The sequence below is a fragment of the Parasteatoda tepidariorum genome, chromosome 9 (genome assembly GCF_043381705.1).
Source record: "Parasteatoda tepidariorum isolate YZ-2023 chromosome 9, CAS_Ptep_4.0, whole genome shotgun sequence".
Classification (NCBI taxonomy): domain Eukaryota; kingdom Metazoa; phylum Arthropoda; class Arachnida; order Araneae; family Theridiidae; genus Parasteatoda; species Parasteatoda tepidariorum.
This window is the reverse complement of record NC_092212.1, coordinates 35,340,888-35,364,366: the sequence shown is the minus strand read 5'-3', so window position 1 is coordinate 35,364,366 and position 23,479 is coordinate 35,340,888. Positions and strand designations below refer to the sequence as shown.

At 28.4% G+C, this 23,479-nt stretch overlaps 1 protein-coding gene across 1 annotated transcript in view; it reads left to right on the top strand.

The window, feature by feature from the left end:
- The first annotated feature begins 2,794 nt into the window (after positions 1-2,794).
- LOC107445025 (glutamate receptor ionotropic, NMDA 2B) overlaps positions 2,795-23,479 on the top strand; it is a 236,863-nt gene continuing 216,178 nt past the window's right edge. The window contains exon 1 of the mRNA XM_043047036.2: positions 2,795-2,970. The gene's annotated coding sequence lies outside the window, so the exon portion shown is untranslated. The remainder of the gene's footprint in view (positions 2,971-23,479) is intronic.

Here is a 23,479-nt window from a genome sequence, read left to right as displayed (position 1 = left end):
AATATTCTTTTCCAATGCCCACCTGGGGAAAGACGTACGTTATACAGGCATCTGAATGGCAGATTTGTCGGCCACTCTTTCAGGGGCACCATATTAGGTGGACCAACGTTGCTCCCACAGTAAGGACAGATAGTACAGAGAAGGAAAGAACATCCATTCCCTGCCCGGAATTCGAACCCAGAACCTTTCTGATGCAAGGGCAATTCCCTAGTCCCTACACAGCCGGTCTGCACTTAATTAATATAAGTCAGACGCATTGCTCCGAGTAATTTTCAAATTAGCAAAGTGTTCTTCATTATTTTCCTTAACTAACTTGCTATAGTTCTGAGACTTGTTTTTTTGAGTTCCATTAATATGTGTTTATTTTTCAAAATCAAATGAATAGGAAACAATAAAGTTAGTAAATAAGTTGTTCGTTCATAAATAAATAATGTATTTGTTCATAAATAAATTATTTGTTTGATTATAAATATATAATTTCGAGAAAAAGGGTGTACTTAATTTATATGAGTCAGACGTACTGTTTCGAGTAATTTTCAAATTAGCGAAATGCTCTTCATTGTTCTCTCATCTAACTTGCTGTAGTTCTGAGACTTGAAAAAAGCATTGGAATTATTTAGAATGAGTGTTAATTTGAAGAAAAGCTTCAAGTACTAATAAAAATAAAGCAAACTATATTAGCATATCTGAGAAAAATTTACGTGGTTGCATAATGAGAGAGAATTTTAAAAATATAATGAAATAATTGTCCTGTAAATCGTACGATGCTAAGTAATAAAGTTTTAAAATTATGACGTTGGAACGATATATCAGATACTGAAATATTTTAGGGCTTAAAATTTTTTACATACGCATTCTTCAGCTCTATATGATCGGCATCACAATATCCGTTTTAATGATTTTTAAGACATCAACACAATTTCAGATAATGATTGTTGATGTCAAGGAGTGTGGTTCAAGAAAATATAATTTTTTCAAAACTTATGTTTTCATTTCAGTCACTATTACTAAGCCTGAAAGCGTCGCTGGGGTCATTTTGATTATTTTTCGCCATTCCTGATGTTGTTTTTGAAGATACACTTAAGCTTCAAGGCTCATATTTTTTTGACTTTTTATAAATTATTTCAAAGTATACTCTATTAAAATTTAATGCATTTATGCTGATCAGTAAAATAAATAATCTAGAAATACATATTACAGCCAAAAGGGTCGTTTTGACCCTCTTAAGTAAAACATTCATTTTTGTAGTTACATGAGTGTTTTTGAATTTGCACGACTGCAAAACTTGTAAAGGTGATTTGTAAAACAGAAATCGATGTTAAGTATGTTAAAAATAATATACGCAATAGCCCCCGTTTAATTATATGGTATCTTAGATTCAGTGTTCAAAGAAGCTGTTGAGCTCTTGTTGAATTGCATATTCATTATTACGTTTAAAAGAAACCATCTACATCTTGATTATTAATATTTAATTTTGTTATAATCCAGGACAGGAAAAAACTGTTAGTGAATAGTTACTGCTATGTAAACCAAAATACAAATTTATGCCATGACGAATAAATGACGAAACAAAATACGAATCTACCACATGACTAATTAATTGGCATATATGCGATCACTCCCAGGAGACATTAAGATTGAAACACATTAGGAGACATTCGTGAAAATCCAATCATTAGAACAAAAGTTAGTCATTTTGATATCTTTTTTTTCAACTTGAATCTTAGTATCGGTAACGTGACTTTCTAAAATCTTAATTAAGCCATTTTTTCCTTTCAAGTTAAATCAAGTTTCAGAGAATCGTGTAATCAAGTTTAAGAGCTGCTATAATAAAATTAGCACTAGTTTAGACGTATTGCAAATTTGAACAAAAATTTGGCTCCACTCCATATATTAACATTATATAGCTGGATTAAAAAGCAGCGATATATATATATATATATATAAAATATTAAAATATTTCATTCTAATGAGAAGAATAAAACAAATATGCAGTTTTCTTATACGACATAGAAAATTAACAATCTTNTAATTTCTACCACACCGCAATTGCATTCATTTTTAGAATATTTTAATGGCATTTTTTTATATATATATATATATATATATGGTGAAATGAGATTTTTGTTATATATAAACTAATAAAATTAAATCATTCGGGCAGACTTTTCTGGTAAGTGAATTATCAATTGTCACATATAACAAAAATCTCATTTCACCATAACAAGCAATAAATTTTATTTGATGGCTAAATCACCCCTCCTTTATCCCAGCTCTTTTCACATCATAAAAAATATTGTTTCTGTATAGGGTGGTTGTGTAAATAGCAAAATCCTTAATATCCCTTCCTTCAGCCGAACCACATTAGCACGCCTTTCCATCTAACTCTTCTCATTCCTCCCAAAAGGGAAAAAACAAGGGGAAAAAAAGCACATCAACGGCCATAATATAAAAAATCTGCAACCAAAAGATAAAAATATTAAGGACAAAGGGATTTGGCCAAGGAAGGGGGGATACGCTGTAGAGAAGGTGCAGTACCGGAACGGATGGGGATATAAATAACACCCCCGAGTTCGTTATCCAACTGCCCCTCCTTGGCTATGCCTTTCTTCGGTAGTATCGAAATAAGGAAAACAAACAAAAATACAACATACCCCCTTTTAAAAAAATATCCCATCATACAATGTCCCCCCAGCCGGTCGTTTCAGTTGCGGAGATGTGAAAGAGGGGTGCCCTAACCTGTCTGCGCATGCGTGGTGGATGGTGATGATCAGAGGACATCCCCACCTTCCGCATCTCAGATAGGAAAGTCAGAAACAGTGGTGGCGGGATCAACATGTTAGAGAGTGGCGGACGGTCACAGTTAAGTTGAAAAGGGAAAACAGGGAGTTTTCGGTTTTGTGATAGTTTGTTTCGGGACGTGCTAGTTAAAAGAAAACGTCCCGCGCCATCACGTCAGCGTTTAATGGGGTAAGATATATTGTGTTCACTTATTATTTTTAGCAGAAGTAGTATATTTTCAGGTAAATATTTCAGTGTACTGGATTTTATTTATTTATTTAGCATATGAATGTAATTATGCAATTTTTTTTTCAGAACATTCTAACAATAATAATAATTCTACTATTAAGCATCTAATTTAAAGTTGTGAAAAATACTATAAATAAGATTATTTTCAAAGCAATATGTTGTGTCTAAAATAAATAAGTGGTTAATGCGCAATATGCTATTGGTCATATTTAAAAGATGAAGCAATTCTTCGGAAACGTCCCGTACAGTGACGTTAGTATTTAATGGAGTTAGATATTATTATTATTTTTGACAGATATAATGTATTATGAACGAAAATTACAAAGAGTAAGATTCCTTTATTTATTTGGTACTTAAATGTGATTATGTATAATTTGTGTCCAGTTTATTTAAGTAGTGTTAAACGTTTGTTTAATACTATTAAGATGAAAATTATTTAGACTATTAAACATTTCAAGATGAGGTTAATACGCAATATGTTAATATATGTGTTTGATAAAAAATTTTCATTTTTATTTATAACGTATCGCACCACTACTTTAGCTTTTAATAGGTTGAAATATATTATATTTGTTTTGTTTCTCTAATACATATAGTGTATTATTAAGTAAATATTTTTACAGAAACAGATTATCAGGCAATATTAATATTGATTATAAAAGAACTCTTTCAAAATAACTGTAATTTAAACAAATAACGAAATTTATAGTTTAAATATGTAATAGATATAATATTTGTTTTGAAACAGTATGTTTTCCCCAAAATTAATGAAGAGTTAATGCACAATATTTGAGGCGGGCTGGATATAATGTCCTTAGTTTAAAGATGGATAGTCCTACTAACATCACGCTTACTTGGGCACCCGGCAGAAAATGTAAAAAGATTAAGACCGTGACTTTTGGTTAAGATTCAGGCAGCAAGATCAATGCAAAGCATAAACAAATGGATGGGTGGCAAAAAGACTGACTTAAAATAGGGGAGCTAGTAATAAGAGGCTTAAAAAGAGACTGGTAGGTACGTAGGGAAATCGTTAGAAAAATCGTGTCGTTAGAAAAATTGTTTCTAAAGTATAGAAATATTTATAAAATTTAAATGTAATAAATACATACATTAGTAAGTTTGAAAAAATTGCTGATTTTTTTAATGATTAGTTTGCGTATAAATATGTGAGCATGACGTACGAGGTGATAAAAACCAATCAATATGTGAGAATGATAAAAACCGATTGAGAGTGTTGAAAATCAAAATGTTTTTGACACTAAACTTTCTTACAAGTTTTTTTTTTTTAAATAAATTTAAAAGGCGGTGACTTGAAACAGGGCTTACTTTGTAAATAAGATAATATTCAATATGTCTATTTTTAATAATTGTGCATAAATTAGTTTTCAATCGAAGCTTAATTTAAAACCAATTTTAACGGCTTCAATAGATTTTACTTTTACCATAATTGATCGTATCAGTAGTCTTACTTATTTTCTTCTCTTTTAAAAAGTATTCATAAGTTTAGTAAAAACAATTTAAACGGATTTGAATTCATGTGTAATTTATAAATTGCATAAAAAATAAATTAAACTAAATTAATTAGTTTACATACTATATACTTTAAAGTTTACGTAAGTACAAAATTCTCATATTGCACAGAACTATTTAGTTAAATTTATATTCAAATTTCTTAACTTTACAGTTCTTACATTAAAACAAAATTAGGACAATGTTACTTTATATGTATTAATTGAGTTTATTTACTTTAATAATATTTATTTCATTCGATTTATGACTAAGTTATATTATTACAAGATAAATTACCTTCTGTAAAAAAACCAAAATTTTTCTATGCTTCTGGGTTCCAGCTCTTGATAACGAGTCTGATGGAGCTCTTGAATGCATTGAATGTGTCCTTTTTGTGCGTATCTTTTATTAATTTTTAATAGTTTCATATTTATTCACGTGACCTACCTTTCCACAGCACTTGGATATATATAATGATTGAAACAATCAGAATACGGTAAATGTACCGTTTATCTGCTTCTGTAAGAACAACACGAAGGTTGGTAATTTTTACCGAAGAGCTTATGTAATGATTTTGGTAAATTTACCGAAACAATATGGTTTTATAATATTCAATAAAATTCATAAATGTAATAAATGTGGTAAAGTGCTGTAATTTTATTAGTATACTTTTCCGCGGGGCATGAAAACAATTTACTAATTTAAATTTAATTTTGAGTTGTGTTTTTTGTATTTAATGTGTGGTAATAAGAACTGTAATTTTGAAAACCAGAATTTCGGATAAGCAGTTATCATATGAACAGAGCAATTGCCAAATGAATTATTTAAATACCGTATATTTGAGTGTTTATTAAACTGGTTGTTTTTGTTAAAAATATTATTACTATAGAGTGCGGTAATTTTACCAGAATTTTTTCTCTTTGCATGGGTCACCAGTAAGGGCTACTGTAATTAAATAAACTTTTTAGTTAGTTTATTTTCCTCATATGTTTTTGAATTTTTGCATAAATTAAAAATTTTTTTCTCTGTAGTTTCCACTAGGTACTTCATATAAATTATTTCCTGTAGAATCTCATGTATTTTTCTAAATTAATTTTACAACATGCCGCACACTGAGCCCTAAAATCAGCCATTAAATAACTGAGTTATAAAATGAATTTAGAAATGAAATCAATAATTCATTATATAAATCATTAAAATACTGAATAAATCTTTATTTGAAACACTGAATTACTTAACTTAGTGAAGCAATCAAATAAAGCAATAATACAAAGCAATAAATCTCTGTCTCATCCTTTAATTTTAACTGAATAAAACTACTACATTTTTATTCACCAATTTCAATGTAATAAATTTTAAATGAAATAATTTGTTTTGAACGTTATATTGTATTTATATTTGTTATTTTCTGAAAATAAATATTTAGTTAAACCCTTCCAAATTAAATATCTACTTTTAAATTTTTACATGTTGCATTTACGCTCAATTTTAAATAAAATTCAAAGATAATGCTTTAATAAAAATAAAAATTTCTTTTATTGTGAATGAGATTACGAAAATGTTTTTTTCTTTTTTTAAACAAACAATAACCTAAAAAGAGAGAAAGCAGTCAAACATTTTATTAATCCATAAGAAACTCTAAGAAGTTATCATTTCAGAGAGAAAAATGAAATTAAAATAACAATTCTATCCTGTTAAGCTCTTTTCAGCTTTTAGTTCTTATTTCTTTAGAAGATAAAGAGTCTCTTTGAAAAGTTTGAAAAAAAATTATAAATATAATTCTTTTATTTGTTATTCCTTCGAAGGGCGTAAGATATTTTTTTTTAAAAATTTACTTTATATTTCCCATTTTATTTATAAAAAAAAAGACACGACTGAGAGCTTAAATTTTTCGCTAAATATAAGATTATAAGTAACAAAAACGACTTATTATAAAATATTCAATGAATATTTATATTTATGTCTTTCGTTAGCGTAGGATAATCGGTGAAACGGAAAACAAAAACTGAAATGACATTTGTTTTTCAGCTGATTGAACTATAATGTACTATAATGGTATTATTGAAATTTCAATGGCTACGATATTCTTATATCTATATGGTGGGTACCTCTAAGATATTCATATTCCTATCTAACACATAAACACCTAAGAGAGATACAGTGCACAGAATTAAAAATGACGTAACTGAATAATTGTAATCTATATTTGAGATTTTCACGTACTTTATTGGTTAGATCGAGGTTCTTTCATCTAACGTAATTGAGCCGTGGTGACTCAGGGGATAGAGCGTTCCCCTTCCAATGAGTTGAACCGGTTTCGAACACCAGCAATAGTTAGTCGATACGAATACCGTACCTGGCTAACAGTGATGGCATAAAATATCATCAATGATAGACGGTTCATAGGTTAGAGTCCTCTTGACGCTAGACTAACAGTGGGCGGTTTTCATGGTTTTCCTCTCCATGTAATGGAAATGCAGGTTAGTTCCATCGAAAAGGCCTCCATGAAGGCAAATTTCTCCCAATACTTGATCCAGGAGTTCAATTGTCTTTGAAATTTGATTTCTCGACCATTTTTGACTATTATTAAATGAAATAATGAAAAATAATAAATATTTACTAAAAGCTGTGTTTCATGAAATTATCATTGGATAAACGAATTTCAAAATCAGTTCGCTTAGAAGGTTCTCGATATATGGCGAAGTACTTAAAATAAAATAAAATTAACATTAAGGGGTCCAGACCTTGGATTGCTATCCCTACTTAACTGTGGGAACCTTATTTTCCAGATTGCTGCTACTCCCCATATTTTGAAGGTCAGAAATTTGAATATGTCGAAAAAAAGGTATGTTTATTCAGAGAAATTGCGCTTTTGTGTATGATTTCTTAACTTAATATATTACCTGGGCAAATTAATTAGCATACTTGACGTCAATGCCTTGAACTGTTATGATTAAGTTCATGAACGGGAAAATCTGATCATTATATTAAAAGTTATTCGGGTGGTCCATTTTTTACTTTCAGCTCTGTACACCTACTTTGGAGCGGATTAGTTCAAAAGTGAGGATTTGTAAAAGCATACTACATACGTACAAACATTCTGCTTTATACACCAAAGAGCCATTACATTATGACCACCCTCCATCTATAACAATGGGCTCGCCCAGGTTTTCGAGGTTTCTCGCCCAGGAACAATGTTTTCATGGGGCACATTAGGACCCATAATCCTCATAGAACAGTCCCTGACGTCTGTAAGCTACTTGAACATAGTTGCAAACCAGGTTCATTCATTCATGGCAACAGTTCTTCCTGCTTAGGATGGTGTTTACCAACAGGATAATGCACCATGTCATAAAGGTCGAATCGTCGAGGAACATTCCATTGACTTTCAAGTCATGTCTTGGCCCCCAAATTCTCCTGAGCTTAATCCAATAGAGCATTTGTGGTACTACTTGGAAAACCAAATTCGTGCTACCACGCTACCCCCTCTCAATGTGAAGGATTTGCAGGACCAGTTGGTGAGCTCTTGGTACAAGATACTTCAAACTACCTATCAGCACCTTGTGGAATCAATGGCACGGCGGGTGCTAGCAGTTTTGAGGGTTAAAGGTGGTCCTACAAGTTATCAGCAGGGTGATCATAATGTAATGGCTCTACGGTGTATATACCGCATACTGCACACATAATCTTGTTATGGAAGAGATGGTGCATCTCCAACAACAAACTGATCATTTTTTATTCAATGATTTAATGATTTTATTCAACCAACTGATCATATTTTATGGAAACAAGATTACAGTTTTGTGAATTTCATTTATGATTGAAAAATAAGTATCTGACTTTTTTGTTTGTTACTAAATTAAAACAATAATTTTGAAATTACAATGCAGTTGTGAGTAGTAACTTATTTCCTCTTATGCAGAGCATAAATAAACTTTTCATGCATTTTCACTTGAATTGTTTACAAATAATCTCGATTCGTTGAAATTCTTCCTATTTCCTTAAAACTTTTGCAAATAGACTTTTCTGAGAAACAGGAATTGAAAATTCGAAGAATTTCTTCAGTGAAACCTTTACTCAAAAAGCATAAGGGTCTTCTGAGAAACTAAAAATATATAAGTATATATTTTTAGCTTCGTTAGTGTTAGTATAAGAGAAACTAGTATATGGAAACCAAATTTTATTTGTAAACTCTGAGTGGCCTTGGTAAATGAGCTGCCAAAATCATTCCTCCTTTTCGCGTATTTGTTCATTGGAAAATGTTCGTTTCTTTATTTAACTTTATTTTTCAATTCTTATTACTCCTTATTTATTTTCATATCATTTCTCCATCTTCAATATTTTTATGAAATCAATAAAACTTTTTTAGCACTTAAACTCCTGCTGCGTAATTCATAAATACAAATAAACGAAAGAGCGAGACATAAAACCTTGGTTAGGTTATATGGGATTAATAAAACAACTACTTTTAGTTATTAGCTGGTATAACGTCGCAGAATTATTTAGAAAGAAAACATTGATCGAATATAACATCACAGCATTTATTAATTTATCTCATAACATGACGATAAAAATCTAAGGTTTTATGAACAAAATGATAAAAAAATCTAAATATCGATATCTATGGAAAAAATATCTGTAAAAGATAATTCAGTATCGTATTAATGCTTTTAAATATTGTTTAAAAATTCTTCCACATGAATACTTATTTTTATAGTTCTAGTTTCTAAATACGCCTTATTTATTTTATTCTGCCAATGTTCAGTTCCGCAGCCTTAAGATGTCGTAACTGAAACAGAAGACAAGGGAACTCCAGTATCAAACATTGAAAGAAATTTGCATTAATAGTGACCTTTTTTTTGCTGGAACTAACCCGCATTAGCGTTATATGGTGGTCAAAACCCCGATGACCTTCACGGTTAGTTTGACTACAAGCGAACTCTAACACATGGCAAATCTACCAGGATATTTTACGTCAGAACTGTGGACTGTGCAAGACGGGTACGGAATTCGCATTGACCAGCCATTGCTGGGATTTGAACCCTGGTCACCTCATTAGGAGGCCACCACTGTTCCGCCATTAATAATTGTAATTAATTAAGAAGTTGCATAGGCTCTGTGATTAAGGCTTTGAGCTAATAGTGCGTAAGGTTGTGATTCGATTTCCAGTGGCAACCTAAAGTTTACATAGCGTTAGATTGAAGTTTTTTACCAGCTTGTGTGGAAAGTAAATGTAGCTAACACGCATTGTTGATATAACGAATTACTTTTTTTGTTTGCCTTACTTGATAATATTTAAAAAATGTCACGGCCTGATCAAGAACTGAAAGTATATCGTTATATTTTTATAACTATAAAGAGCTGTAGATTGATTTAAACAAATGTAAAATGCTAACTTTTTTTATTGAAATCCTGAATAAAACACACTTAATAATTCATTAGTTTGATGAAAAACTTTAAAATTTAACAAATTTGAAAACTGAAATTCATTTAAGAAAAAAGAAATTAAAATTCAAGATGATGACATGAAAAATTGAGTTTTGTTTATTATGAAACAGAGTTTAATTGTTAGCAAAAATAAGTTGTTTATCGTGTTAAAAATAAAAAGTAAATTCATTAATTATCTTTAAATTAAATCTGATTTATTATGTTTCGCTAATGTTAGAGGAAAATTTGATTTTACGCTTAGAAAATATGTTTATTTACAATGAACTATAGCTAAAAAGCACGTTAATCGTATAAAACATACTGTATGAATACTTATATCGACTGCTTTCCAAATATATTACGAATGTAATGATCAGTATTATAAAAAATATCACATATTCTAAAATGTAAAATTTTTCTAAAAAATTTTTAGAAATCAATCAATCGACAAATCGAAAAATCAATCGACAGAATCTCAGTCTTACGATTCAACAGCATCCGATTCCTTGATTGATTTCAAAATTGTTTTCGAAATTGAATTTTATTTGAAAAGATTTCCATAATATTTTATTTGGTGTAAAGAAAAATAATGAGTACAAAGTGATAATTATTTTTATAAGGATTCTAAATTTATTTATTAGACGGTAAAAAATTCAAAATGTCTATGACCTTTTTTTGAATGACTATATTATTTTTTGTTCTAACACAAATTCCTTATTTAAATAACTGATCAATTATAGAAAGTTAAGGATATTGATTGTATTGATTTTAATTACAGTATCCATATGTTGATTATGATGGTTGATAAGAAAACATTAGATTAATATTTTTTGATGCATTTTTGATTCATGGCTGAAACAATATTTTTATCAGGTAATTTTTGCCTTCAATAAACGTTAAAACAGTGAAATGAAACTTTTTCATCATAACTACCATATATTTGCATCTTAAGTTAGCTTTAAACTCGATCTGACAAAAACATTAATAAAGCAATTCAACAAATGTTTATTTAGAAATAAAACTTTTTGTTAAACTTACTAAGTAATGTTTAGAACAGAATTACTTGTACCATTTCAAAAAAAGAAAAAACTCATTTTTTGAAGAAAAATTGAAATGTAAGGCGTTACAATGTTCTTTAAGATGACCTAATTCTTGATTGAGAAGAATTTAAATATATTGAAGGTTATTTAACTTTATTAAAGTTATTATTTAATTCCTTTGGGAAGAATTTAATTTAATGCATTCACCTAGAATCAGAATGTAAATAAATAAACAACTGTAACTTAAACGTGGGCATGACTAATTTGACAGATTTATTTTTGCTTTTGCTTCAATTCTAACATATATTTAATGTAACGCTAAGAGAAACTTACTTATATTTAGGCTTAGATTTACGAACTAAAATTTTAACAACCTCAATTTGGAATAATATGACATAAAGCTTTATCTTGTGTTTCTTAGTTCGCCCAATAAGTCATTAAGGTTACCTCCTGGTCATAAATTGGATGTTCATGCTCATTTGGAACGGTACTTTATTGTTTTGAATTAGTTTCACTTTTTCTAGTAATTACTGTTGAAAATTTTATTAATATACGTACTGAATTAGCTGATTAATGTAAGTTAATGATTTGGCGATTATCCAGTCGTGCATGCCACGATTGGCACTAAACTGTAGACTCCTCAGAATAAAAAAAAACTATGCTTGCTACAAACTATAGACCGATTATAATAGAAATTTGAGCAATATTTCTTAAACAGGGGATTGAGCACTCACTTTCGAAAGAAATGAACCAGGTTTTACCAGGAAGTGAACTAGCTGAATCGAATTCTGCTTTGCACTGACTGCAGTGCTGTTATAAAATATCTCCAGTGATAGGCAGAGCATGGGAGTACCCCACGCTCTGCCTATCACTGGAGTGATAGGCAGAGAAATCACCTTATCACCTTACTATCACCTTATCACCTTACTATCAGGCAAACTGTAGAAGTTTAAGTATCTTTTTCCTCCATGTATCGTTAGTGTGGGGTACTTGCAACACAATTTCCCATACAAAGGTCAGTTCGTAAAATCCAGGAATTCTCTGCTTTTTGAATTAGGCCTCATTTACAGAATAATGGAGATGAATATTGTCAGCTGAAAAATCAAAAATGTGCTAGCTGTTCATCGCCGGATATAAAGTTAACTTTACTAGAAAATATATAATGATTATAAAATTACGATAATTAGATGTATAAAAGTATTCTTTAAAATGGTCATGAACAACCAGCTCATAGTGAGCTGGCGCCACTTGCGGACAATGATAATATTCCTAGACATAGGTTGAAATGCATTTCTCAATTCTAAGTGATTTAGCGCACCTTCAAGTTTTTAAGCACTGTATTGAATCAACTGTGGCGTAACTACCACTATAAATATTAAATACCGAATAACTAGTATATAAGACAGGTTTACTTGATTCCATATTGAGGTACATTTTGATAGATGAAGGTTAACAGATAGATGAGGCTCGATTTATAAATCCCTTCCATGGTGACATGATGGATGGTCCACACTAAACAGTTGATTTACTTAGTATTAACTGCTCATAGAAAAAAGAAAGATTCGGTGAAGTAAATTAAGTCTCCCGGAAAATAAACAATGCAGAAAAAAAAATGAAGGAAAATAAGAAAAAATATAATGAGCAAAATTGATCTAAATATAATAACAGCCTGAATCAACTAGTGGTAATCGTTCATCGAATTCTATCACAGATAAAATCGTGGAAGGGGAGTAATGGTAACTACCGCTACAAATATTAAATACCGAATGACTAGTATATAACACATGTTAACTTGATTCTATCTTGAGGTACCATTTGCATACCTGCCAACTCTCCCGCATTTTGCGGGGAGATTTTATTTTCATATTTAAAGTGGTAGTAAATATATACTATTTTTTCTTTTATAAATTTAATTTTTAAATGATTTTGATCACCACTATTCTTACAAAAATTAAGCTTATATATTAATATGCGTTACTATCATGGTTGCCAACTTCATTTTTTTTCAAATACAACGTATTTGTTTGCTTAAAATTGAAGTTTTAATACCACTGGGAGAAATGATAATGGAAGGGATTAAAAGTTGGCACGTCTGCTTTTGATAGATAAAGGTTGACATAGTCTAAAATTAAATCCCCACACAACCTACCTGTTTTCTTTTGTTACAACAAAAAAAACTAATGTCATCATTCTTAAATACGTTGAAAAAAATATCCCTATTTAACAATTTTTTGCTTATTGATATATGTTGATATTTCTTATGATATAACATTTTTGAACTATATTTCCCATTTACTTTTTCAGTTACGTTTTCCCCCTAAAAGTATTAACTATAAACACACAGAACAAAACGAACTGCTCTTTAAAAACTCTCTTAAAAAATTACTGTTATAGTTTTTGGAAGGTTTCCACATATAAAGTAATACTTTTTTACAAAACATGAGAGCTTTTAAAAATATTTTATGAACGACATTTATATTTTCCTTTTCTAAAAATACACGTATTAGTTGTTGCTTTTTTACTAGAAGCACAATGAATAAAGTATTACAGACTCAAAGCTTGAACCTGAAGCAAAATATAAGTACCAACACCAGTCTTTCATTTTCTCTACTTTCCACTTTGTTATTAAATTACTTCTTGTGTAAACAAACATAAAACGGAGTTAGATAGGAGAGCAAAGAAAATGTCTCATATAATATTTCTTGAAGTATATATCCAAGTAATCAAAACAGTAGTTTAGATTTTATATCTAGCAACTTATGTACCAAGCGAAATTGATGTAGCTTCTATTTTCAACTTCACACTTAGAACTAATAAAAACTCTAGCTCAACCATTTTTCTTTTAAACGATACGATACGTAAAAGAATTGAAAAAGAAGAAAAGGAAACATTATAGCATAATGTAAGCAACAAAGAAAATTTTTATTCTATCCTTACTCGAATTTGCATTGCTAGTTTGAATGTACAGTGTGCAAAATAAAAAAAGAAGCTATAAGACTTTTCATTTCACAGTCAAGTTTTACCATTCTGAGAGGTGATTTTATAACATTCTAATTAATTTGCACTGGAAATGTTTAAAGTTACGAAATCAGACACAAAAATGTAGCTGCTTTTTAAGTAAGGGCATCTTTTTTAGTCGTATTTGAATTCTTGTCCTTTAAAATATTGTGGTAACAGCAATTCGTGAAAGATTCCGAATAGTTTTGTCAGGGCAGAAGTGGAAAGTTTGAATCTATGTTAATTTGACTTTTTTTGCGTATTTCGAAATTTTAAAGTGGAAATATTTTTAACTTTTCATTCCTCAAAAACAATTCAGCGGATTATTTTTGAATATCGGATGGTGTTATTGGAAGTTGTGTAAAAAATTTATGTTGCAAAAGTAGAATTTCTTTACTTAGTAAAATGTTTTTGTCCATTAGTAAGATTAATATTAAATAACAATATATAATTACAAAAAATAAGTTTCAGGTAAATTGCTGCTACCAGATACGATATCTGATCATGGCAATACTTTTACTTTCGCTACTTGTAACTAAAGTAAAAGTATTAAGCTTGTAAAAGTCTGATTTTTTTTAAATTATTTTTTTAATAAATAAAACAAATAATTTATACTGCTTTTAAAATTATTTTTTCCAATTTTTCTAAATTTACAATATAAACATTTACGTAGTTCACCATGTGTGAACAAATTTAAAAATAAAACTTTTGTGCTCAATTAGTAAACAATTAACAGCAAATTGAAAAATTGTCATTATTTATGACTCAAAAATATTTTTTTTAACTTTTATAGAAACGAAAAATAATTTTTAATTTAATGATTTTTAACGGGTTACCTAAACATGAATTCAATTTTTTTTTAATACTTTACTTATTTCTTTAAACAAAAATTATAATGTTTTTGAATTTGTTCCACAAATTAATACCTTACTACAAATTCCGGATGTAAAAACCAAATTTCTAAAGAAATGGTAGTTTTTTAAAACTCACATAATTTCAAACTTCTTTTTAAATGCAAAAATTAATTTCTTATTTCTTTTTTAGTGTCGGGATATTTTCAAAGTTAACCATTTCTTCGTATTTTTAAATATTTTCCTCCATTTTAATTTTTGTACATTTAAAATTAAATTGCACTTTAAATTAAGAAAAATATTTTTTCTTTTTTTTAAATGAAATTTAAGGTGACTTTCAATTTTTAATTTCCATAAAATTTACTCTGAAATCGTTAATTTTCTTACGTACTTCTACTTTCACTAGTAGTTTTTACACGTTACTTTTTCAAATCATAACTTTTCACTCGTTACACTTATTTTCGCTTCTATAACTTGCTCTTATATACATAAAATTAATCTATATCCATTTAAAGGTAGTCAAAATCATATTAAATTAAATTCATAAATCCGAGAATTAAAAATAACTTTATAAGATTTTTTACCACTTTATTTAAAAAAGTGAAATACCACGGACGATCCACAGTTGTTGGCAGCTATGCCAGATCCTTATTATATGTCAAAGGATAAATAATTCATAGGTAATCATGGTAGGAATCATAGATAATCATCATAGGGATCATAGATAATCATGATAGGAATCATAGATAATCATTCAATCATAGATAATCATGATAGGAAGGAAATAAAATTTCCTCTGTTGCGTATGTTATGCTATAGCATAGCATTTTCTTTCAATTCTTATTCTTCATATAATTATTATCGTATCAGATTCGTATCTGATTACTACTACCCTAATTTAAGCGAATTTAGTCTAAGAATGTGTGCATTTAACATCGTCTGATTTTTAACTTAACCCCCTTTAACCATTAAGTTTGCTTCGAATCCATTACGATTGCCTTTAAGCTTAAGGCAATCTTAATTGCCATTATGATTGTCTTAATATTATTGACCAAAGGTTGAAGGTTAATTTTGATAAAAAAAATATTGAGGTAAAATCTGCATTATCTTCTAAACTGAACATTTTAAAATGTAAATTCATTATTTTTGCGTGCATTATGTATGGCACACATACGTGTTGTGAAATGTACTCTTCCATAAAACTTAGACTTGCTGTAAAAATGGATCTGAAAAAACCACTTTATATTGTGAGTCTCAAGTTTATTTTAAAGAGATAAAAAAAGAAGCTTTCAAAGTTTGAACACAGAGGGATTGAGAAGAATAAAAAATTAAGTATAAAACTAGTTTGTTTAAAAATTAACTTTATGGGATTTTATTAGTGGAGCGCGAATTCATTCTAATAAAATTAAATAAATAAAATTATTTTTAATGATTTTAAGTTCTTATAAGCTTTCACTAACCTTGATGTTTGATCATTGTTTGGGAGGCAAGTTTTTTACATGGCAAACATTTTCAAGATCTAATTACGGTAAAATATACCGGCACACGAAGGTCAGTAATTTTAACAGAAAAATTTAATTTCTCCGTAAACTTTTACGGAACGAAAATCTGATTTATCAAAACTTTTACAACGATATTCACTACAAAAACACGGAATTACTGTAATTAAATAAATACAACAGTAAAAATTAGGTTATAAAATTTTACGGTAGAAATGGATTTTACGGGTACTTTATTTACTACTTTATTTACTTTTAATTGTAATTTGATCCGGAATTATTTTGCAAAATATCTATATCTATTGAATACTGATCAAGATTTTAGTAAGCTTTTTTCATCTGGAGTCCTTTTAATCGGATCATTGCTATATTCGAAAAAGAGATAAACTATCAATCAACATCAACTATAACGAAAATGAATAGCAGACAAAATGTTGACATCGGAAACCAATAAATAATCCTGCGAAAGGAACTTGAAAGTAGTTTTTTCCCAAGAGTTTTTGTTCCATAGAGGACTTCCATTTTTTAGAACCTTTCCACTTGCTTTACTTTTAGAGAGTTATGTTCTTCAATATTTTTTTCTAGAATTTCAAAAATGGAATGAAGAAGAGCCGAATAAATTACTCTTACTCTGATTGCATTCCCTGAGAGCATTTCTCACTTGCATTTTTTTAGTGTCTTTTGTGTCCTTGACTGTGCTAATTTTTATAAGTAACAACTACTTTTTATAAGTAACATTGATAAAATAATTTTTAAAAAATGATGATACCTTAATATACCATGCATTTTATAAAATAATATAACTGTGCTGATTTAAAATATGCAAGCAATTTGTCTCCATCATCCACCGTTTCTTAGACTACAAACGTTTCTTAGACTACAAACATTTATATTTCATTAGAACCATTCGCTGCTACATTGAGCACTTATCAGTTAATCATTAGCTGAGAAAACAGAATAAATCATTAGAATGAGATATTTAAATTTTTTTAATATTTTAAATAATCAAAAAATTAACCTAATGCGAAACCTAATGAAAAAAGAACCTAATGAGATCTCTAATAACAATGTTAAGTATATAATGGCACGGTATTATATATTTAAAATTAGAATATGCATTACAAAAATTTGAATATGCATTATAAGCTCATTTTCGTAACTTTCAAATTAAACTATGCGTATTAATCATTTAAAAAATATCTATTTACATTTGAATAGACATCTCATTATATTGAATTCATGTTATAACAACCTGAATGAAATCTGTCATTAAATTGATGTAATTATTTAAGTACGAGTAGTATTTTTTCCCAAAGCTATTTTTCCTTGCTTTTTTCTAGCTTCATTGCTTTCTTCTTTCTTTTCTGCTTTTGTCTCCTGAACTTTTTCCTGTGGTTCTAGTTTAAAGTGTTACAGCATAAATGTCTAGTATAAAGTAGTCAAAGATATTCACTAACTCAAAGTGTCTGTCTATGAAAGGTGTATTTGTTGTAGTCAGTACAACTAAATTCTATTTAAATTATTCCATTAAGGCCTGAATTGTTTTACGAGACACAAAAATAACTCACTTTAAAAAAAGTTATTTTCTGAATTAATTTATCATTTTTTTCTGATAGCTACTACTTGATTTTGAAAGAAATAAAAAATATTTGCTTCATGTGAACGCAATCCTTTTTTTAAAATCAGAAGAATCCCGTGACGTATATGTCAAAATGGGTTTAATAAAATTTGAATAGTATTTCATTGAAACTAATTAAATTAAAATAGAATTATTTTAAAACTAATAAAATTTAAATAGTATTCAAATAAAGTTAATAAAATATTTTTAAAAAAAATTTTCCATTAAGATTATTAAAATTGAAACAGTATTATATGAAAATTAAACATCATTGCTTAATGAGAATTATTTGACAATATCTGAAAAACCTGACGAGATAGAGAAAAATGGTTTTTATATTTGAAATCAGCATAACGAATTGTTAAAAAAGGTAAACACCATATTTTGCTTATTTATCAATGTAATCTTTTAATCATCGTAATCATAAGATGCACTTCCAGAGAGGACGATGACTTATCTCGATATTGCTATAAGTATACGCATTTATGCTTTTTTTGTCTTATTTTTTTAATTAAATCAAGCATTAGGTCAATCGGATTAATTCATTCTTCAGTTAAGTTGCGTTTACTCGACTCTTTGTAGTGCTGTTAAAAGAATATTCTGGACAAGAATTATTGTGAATTGGCCCTTAAATTAGCCCTTTTTTTCCGAGAAAAGTATTTTTTCTTCTTGGAAATTTCTAGTTATATTTCACAAAGGTTCAAATTCCTAAAAAACAGTTTTTCTATCTACGATGTGGCTAAAGGTTTACTTATCATTTGGTGCCAAAACCTACCGTTTTGGCAACAAGCTATAAAAGTAAAGCTAATTAATTTTTTGAAAAAAACCTTAAAATGTGCTTTGCATGTGCAGTTTTAAATGCAATTATTCCAGAAAAAAACGAAAATATATAATTATTTAAATTATCGATGTTCACTGAGTTAAAAAAGACACGAGGAATTATTATTAATTTTACATTATAGTAATTTTGAAGGTATGATAATTTTGACGGTTATTTTTGTACCATTAGATTGTGTATTTTATGTATTTTGAAGTTCTTATACATATGCTTTTGTGTCATAAGTGAATTTCTATGTCTACAAACCTTTTAGTTCTTGATGAACCTTCAAACCAATAATAAACTGAAACAAACAAACCATTTTAAAATAGTAGCTATCAGAACAAAATTAATTTCCGATATGAAATCCCCACACCGAATAAGGGGAGATCAAGTACTTGCATAAATATAACAAAATGTTTGTTCCTCAGTGTTTATTTTTCATACAAGTAATCTCGACGCTTTTTTAGAGTGAACTTGTAGCCGTTTTATCAAGCATCTTTCTTTGTGTGCCTAAACGCGCGTGATTGTGAAGCAGTTAACCTTAATGAAAGCATAATTTTGAAGAAAACGGTCCTAAAAGAATCCATTTTTTAATTCAAGAAAACTATATAAAACGAAGTGTATATACAATATATGTTCTCATTTTCAATTTTTGGATTAATTTTTATCTTACATGTTTGATGAGTGCTGACATCTAGTTTCAAAATAAGCTATCTCTAAACTCATGGCAAATAGTCTGACACTGTTATCTGGTGAATAGATTGAGAGATAAACATGATTTCGAGGAAAAGAAATAGATTGCTTTAATCTTTTTGCCGCGTTATTTTTGAACACACCTTCCCGAAAAAATCACGGGGACGACAATTAAGGACGAAATATCACCCGGTAAGTTTGACGGGAGCGAGATGGAAGATCTTAAGAAAATGATATTGTATAGCTTATACAAATATTTCAGTTTATAAGATACTAGATAATCTAATATATATTACTTAGATTCAATTAAAAAAATTTACTCGAAACAATATTTTAAAAACAAGAAAAGTTCAAAACTAAATTTTAAGATAATACTTATTTAAATAAGTAACTTTAAATTCAAACTTTTTATACGTATATGGATATGCATGAATAAAAAGTTTCATGTCTTATTTTTAAATAATTCGTGCTAACATAAAAGTTTCTTTCTTTATAGAATTCTTCAGTTTCTATAACAACACAAAGTTAGTCCCCGTATGTTATTTCTGAAGTCTGAGTGATGATATTTTCATGAAAAATATTTTCAGTCAATAACCATGTTGTTTTAAGATTAAATTTTAAATTACAGAATACAAAAGTAAGTTGTTTCCTTTGGGCAGAATACTTTCAAATCTTAGTTTAAAATCCTGAATTTCACAAACAATTTCAAATTTTTCACTCTTGAAATACGGAAGTGTAATAACTTTAGAGAAGTAAACTCTAGAATCCAGTAAAAATTATTTGAACTAAAATATTTCCAGAAATATTTTCTTAGTACTTAATTTAATAATTAAAAACTACTTTACATATTGTTTTTTTGTATAAAAAAAATATCGAATATTATATTTTTAGCTAAATATTTGGAAATATACAATAAGATTTGATGTAAAAGTACTTTAAACTACAAGTTTTAAATTATTTAATTTAAGAATTAATGATTAATCTATAAATACTTTTGCATTTCCCAATATTTAAAGATTAAAAAGCAAAAAATTATGATACATAAATTCTGATTAAACTTGAAATTTGTTTAAAAAATTTGGGCAATTTTGAACCCTTTACTCTCGATGTCCTCCAAACGGTTAAGAAAAACAGTTTCAACCACTAAACGTCTATAAGACAAAAGAAAGAATTTACAATTACCATAAAATTCCTTTCTACTACTAAACAAAAATTTCCACAAAACATTGAAATGTAAAAGTAATAACGGTTTATTCGTATGCAATTTATTACTAAACATGATGCTTGAGAGGCGATTTTTGATTGCAAATGATTATTAATAAAAGTAATAACATTTATAAATTATTTGCAAGGAATTTTTGCAAATTAATTTATGCTTCTCTGCCTCAAAATTATTATGGATTTATAAATTCTAATTCAAGTAGAAATTATTAAAACAACAATATTTTAATAACTTTGATTTGTGAATATTTACTTAAAAAATGAAACTTATTAAATACAAATTAACTTTTTTGACAGAATTAATTTATTAATTTTTTTTTAATTTTTCAACATAATAATTAACATATTTTTTGTGATATTATGGAAAAAGAGTACTTTATAGTTTTTAAAAATCTTGATGAATATCATTAATTTACTTTAATGAGCTACTTTGTCTAATTATCAGCAAATTTGTTTGAATTTCAAACTTAAAAGTTAAGCAAAAATCGTATAGTTAATAAAAAAATGTTTAATTTAAAAGCTGCATATAAAATATTGATAATCGGAATAACTGAAGAAACAAGCAAATCATAAGAAAGTTTTAATGAATTCAGTACGCTTTATATTAATTAGACGCTGCGCAATCTCTTAAAAATTATAGGAATATTGTTTATTATTATTTAAATATAATCAATTATTTTTTACATTAATAATACAAAATGAAGCGGTTTCAAACAATTATTGAATATTAAAAAGTACTGTTTTTTATTTACATTTATTAAGCAGCTTTTAATTTGAGACGAGTGAATTTCTTTACAATGAAATGACGGTACGTAATTAAGGAGCGCTTTAAGGCATTTTAGCTTTTCCCTGGACTTGGCAAGGTTGCTCATAAAAAGGCTTTTAAAATGAAAGCAGGAGAAGGATTTTAAATTAAACAGTTTCGCATCCCCGTATTTCGTATATATTATAAAAAGCGTTAATTACTTTTAATGAAATATAAGTCACATGTCCGACACAAAATTAAACGGGAAATTTACGAAAAAAAATAATTCTGCCGTAGAAACTTTTACTCGGATAGGAAGGAAATGCTATTGGTAATGCTATTGGTAATGCTGGTAGTTAATGAAGATCTAGAAAATTATTTTTCCAAATTTGTATGCGCTTCTATTTTTAATAAATATTTTCTTAAAAATTTTCAACATTATAAACCCATAATTTAAACATTAAAACCCGATATTGCAATTATATTTCGATAAAGTTTTCGCAAATGTTCTATTAAAAAATCAACAAATTACTTAAATTAAACATTATTTTAAATTTATCTGTCAAGAGTAACATTATTAAAACAAATAACAATGTCTACTCTACATGACTCAGTGGCTAAGCACTGAACTGCCATTGTGAAGAACAACACAACAAAGTACAAACTAAATTGGCCATTGGTTAAAATATTTGAAATTATGGGAGTAAACATTAATGGATTTCAGCGTTGCCATTTACATGCACATAAATACAAATCTGAAAGCTATCCTACATTTTCCGCACGTTGCATGTGTGACTTAAAAAGGAACATGCAATTCCATCTATCAGTACAAAAAATCAAATTGCTGTGAATTATAAAAATTGTGAGAAATGTGTTTTTTACGTAAGATATTAATGCTGAAATACGCATAATATGGGAAATATAATTTATTTTCACACCTCTTGCATGTGTGTGAAATATTTAAATTTTTCGTCACGGGTATGACTTGTAAAACCAATAAAATAATGAGAAATAAATAATTTTAAGAAGATTTTTAATAAAAGCAGATATTCTTTTAATTAATAAATTAATGAATGATACTTAAGGTATATAAGTAATATCAAAAGGTAATAATATTAATTTTCTTTTCTTCTCCTTTTACTTTTGTCGTTGCAATTATATTTCCTTCTTGGCAGTAGCTGATTCTTTTCTGATTTTGTAGCTGATTAATTTTCTCCTTTTTTCCCTTTTCTTTCTCATTATTAGATATTTTGCACGTCCCTTTAATCTTTCTCCAAGGATTTCGTGATTGTTCCGAACTATTTCTTCTTCTGAAAAATAAATTAACTTGTAAGTTGAATAAATGAGCACTAAAAGTCCAAAAATAGATATAGGGGAGAGTCGGGTAGCCCCGCCCACTTAAGGAATATTGCTTATATTTCTGTATAACATTGAGTAATAATCAATATTTTTGTATGATTCTATTGTTTTATCATCTAATTATATAATATAAAAAGAGTAAATCAAAAAAAGAATAGTATAACTTAAAAAATAGAAATTTAAAAAAACGTGTTTTTCAGCTCTTTTCAAAATGTGTCGGGTAGCCCCGCCCAGTTACAGAAACTATGTTTTTCGACTGTTTTTTCAGGTGTAAATGAAAATGACCAATGTATTGACAATAGATAAACCTCATTTATCATCTTTCGTGAGCATTGNTTGCAACCGTACATTTATCGACGAAATAAAATTGGGCGGTGATACCCGACATTCATGTGAGCGGGGCTATCCGAAATCCAATTTTTTTGTAAATTTGTAATCACTCGAACAATTTTTCACATATAAACTTCTTTTTTCATGCAAATTAAACTTAAGACTACATACTTTAATGCTGTATGTATTGAAAAAATTATTTTCTTAGTATTAAAATGAAGTTTAATCGAAACATTCAACCAATTTTTCTTAATTTAATGACTACTGTATTCAACATATTTTCAAAACTATTGTTTACCATGTTACTAGCTGCATAAATACTTGAAACTTTGAAAATAAT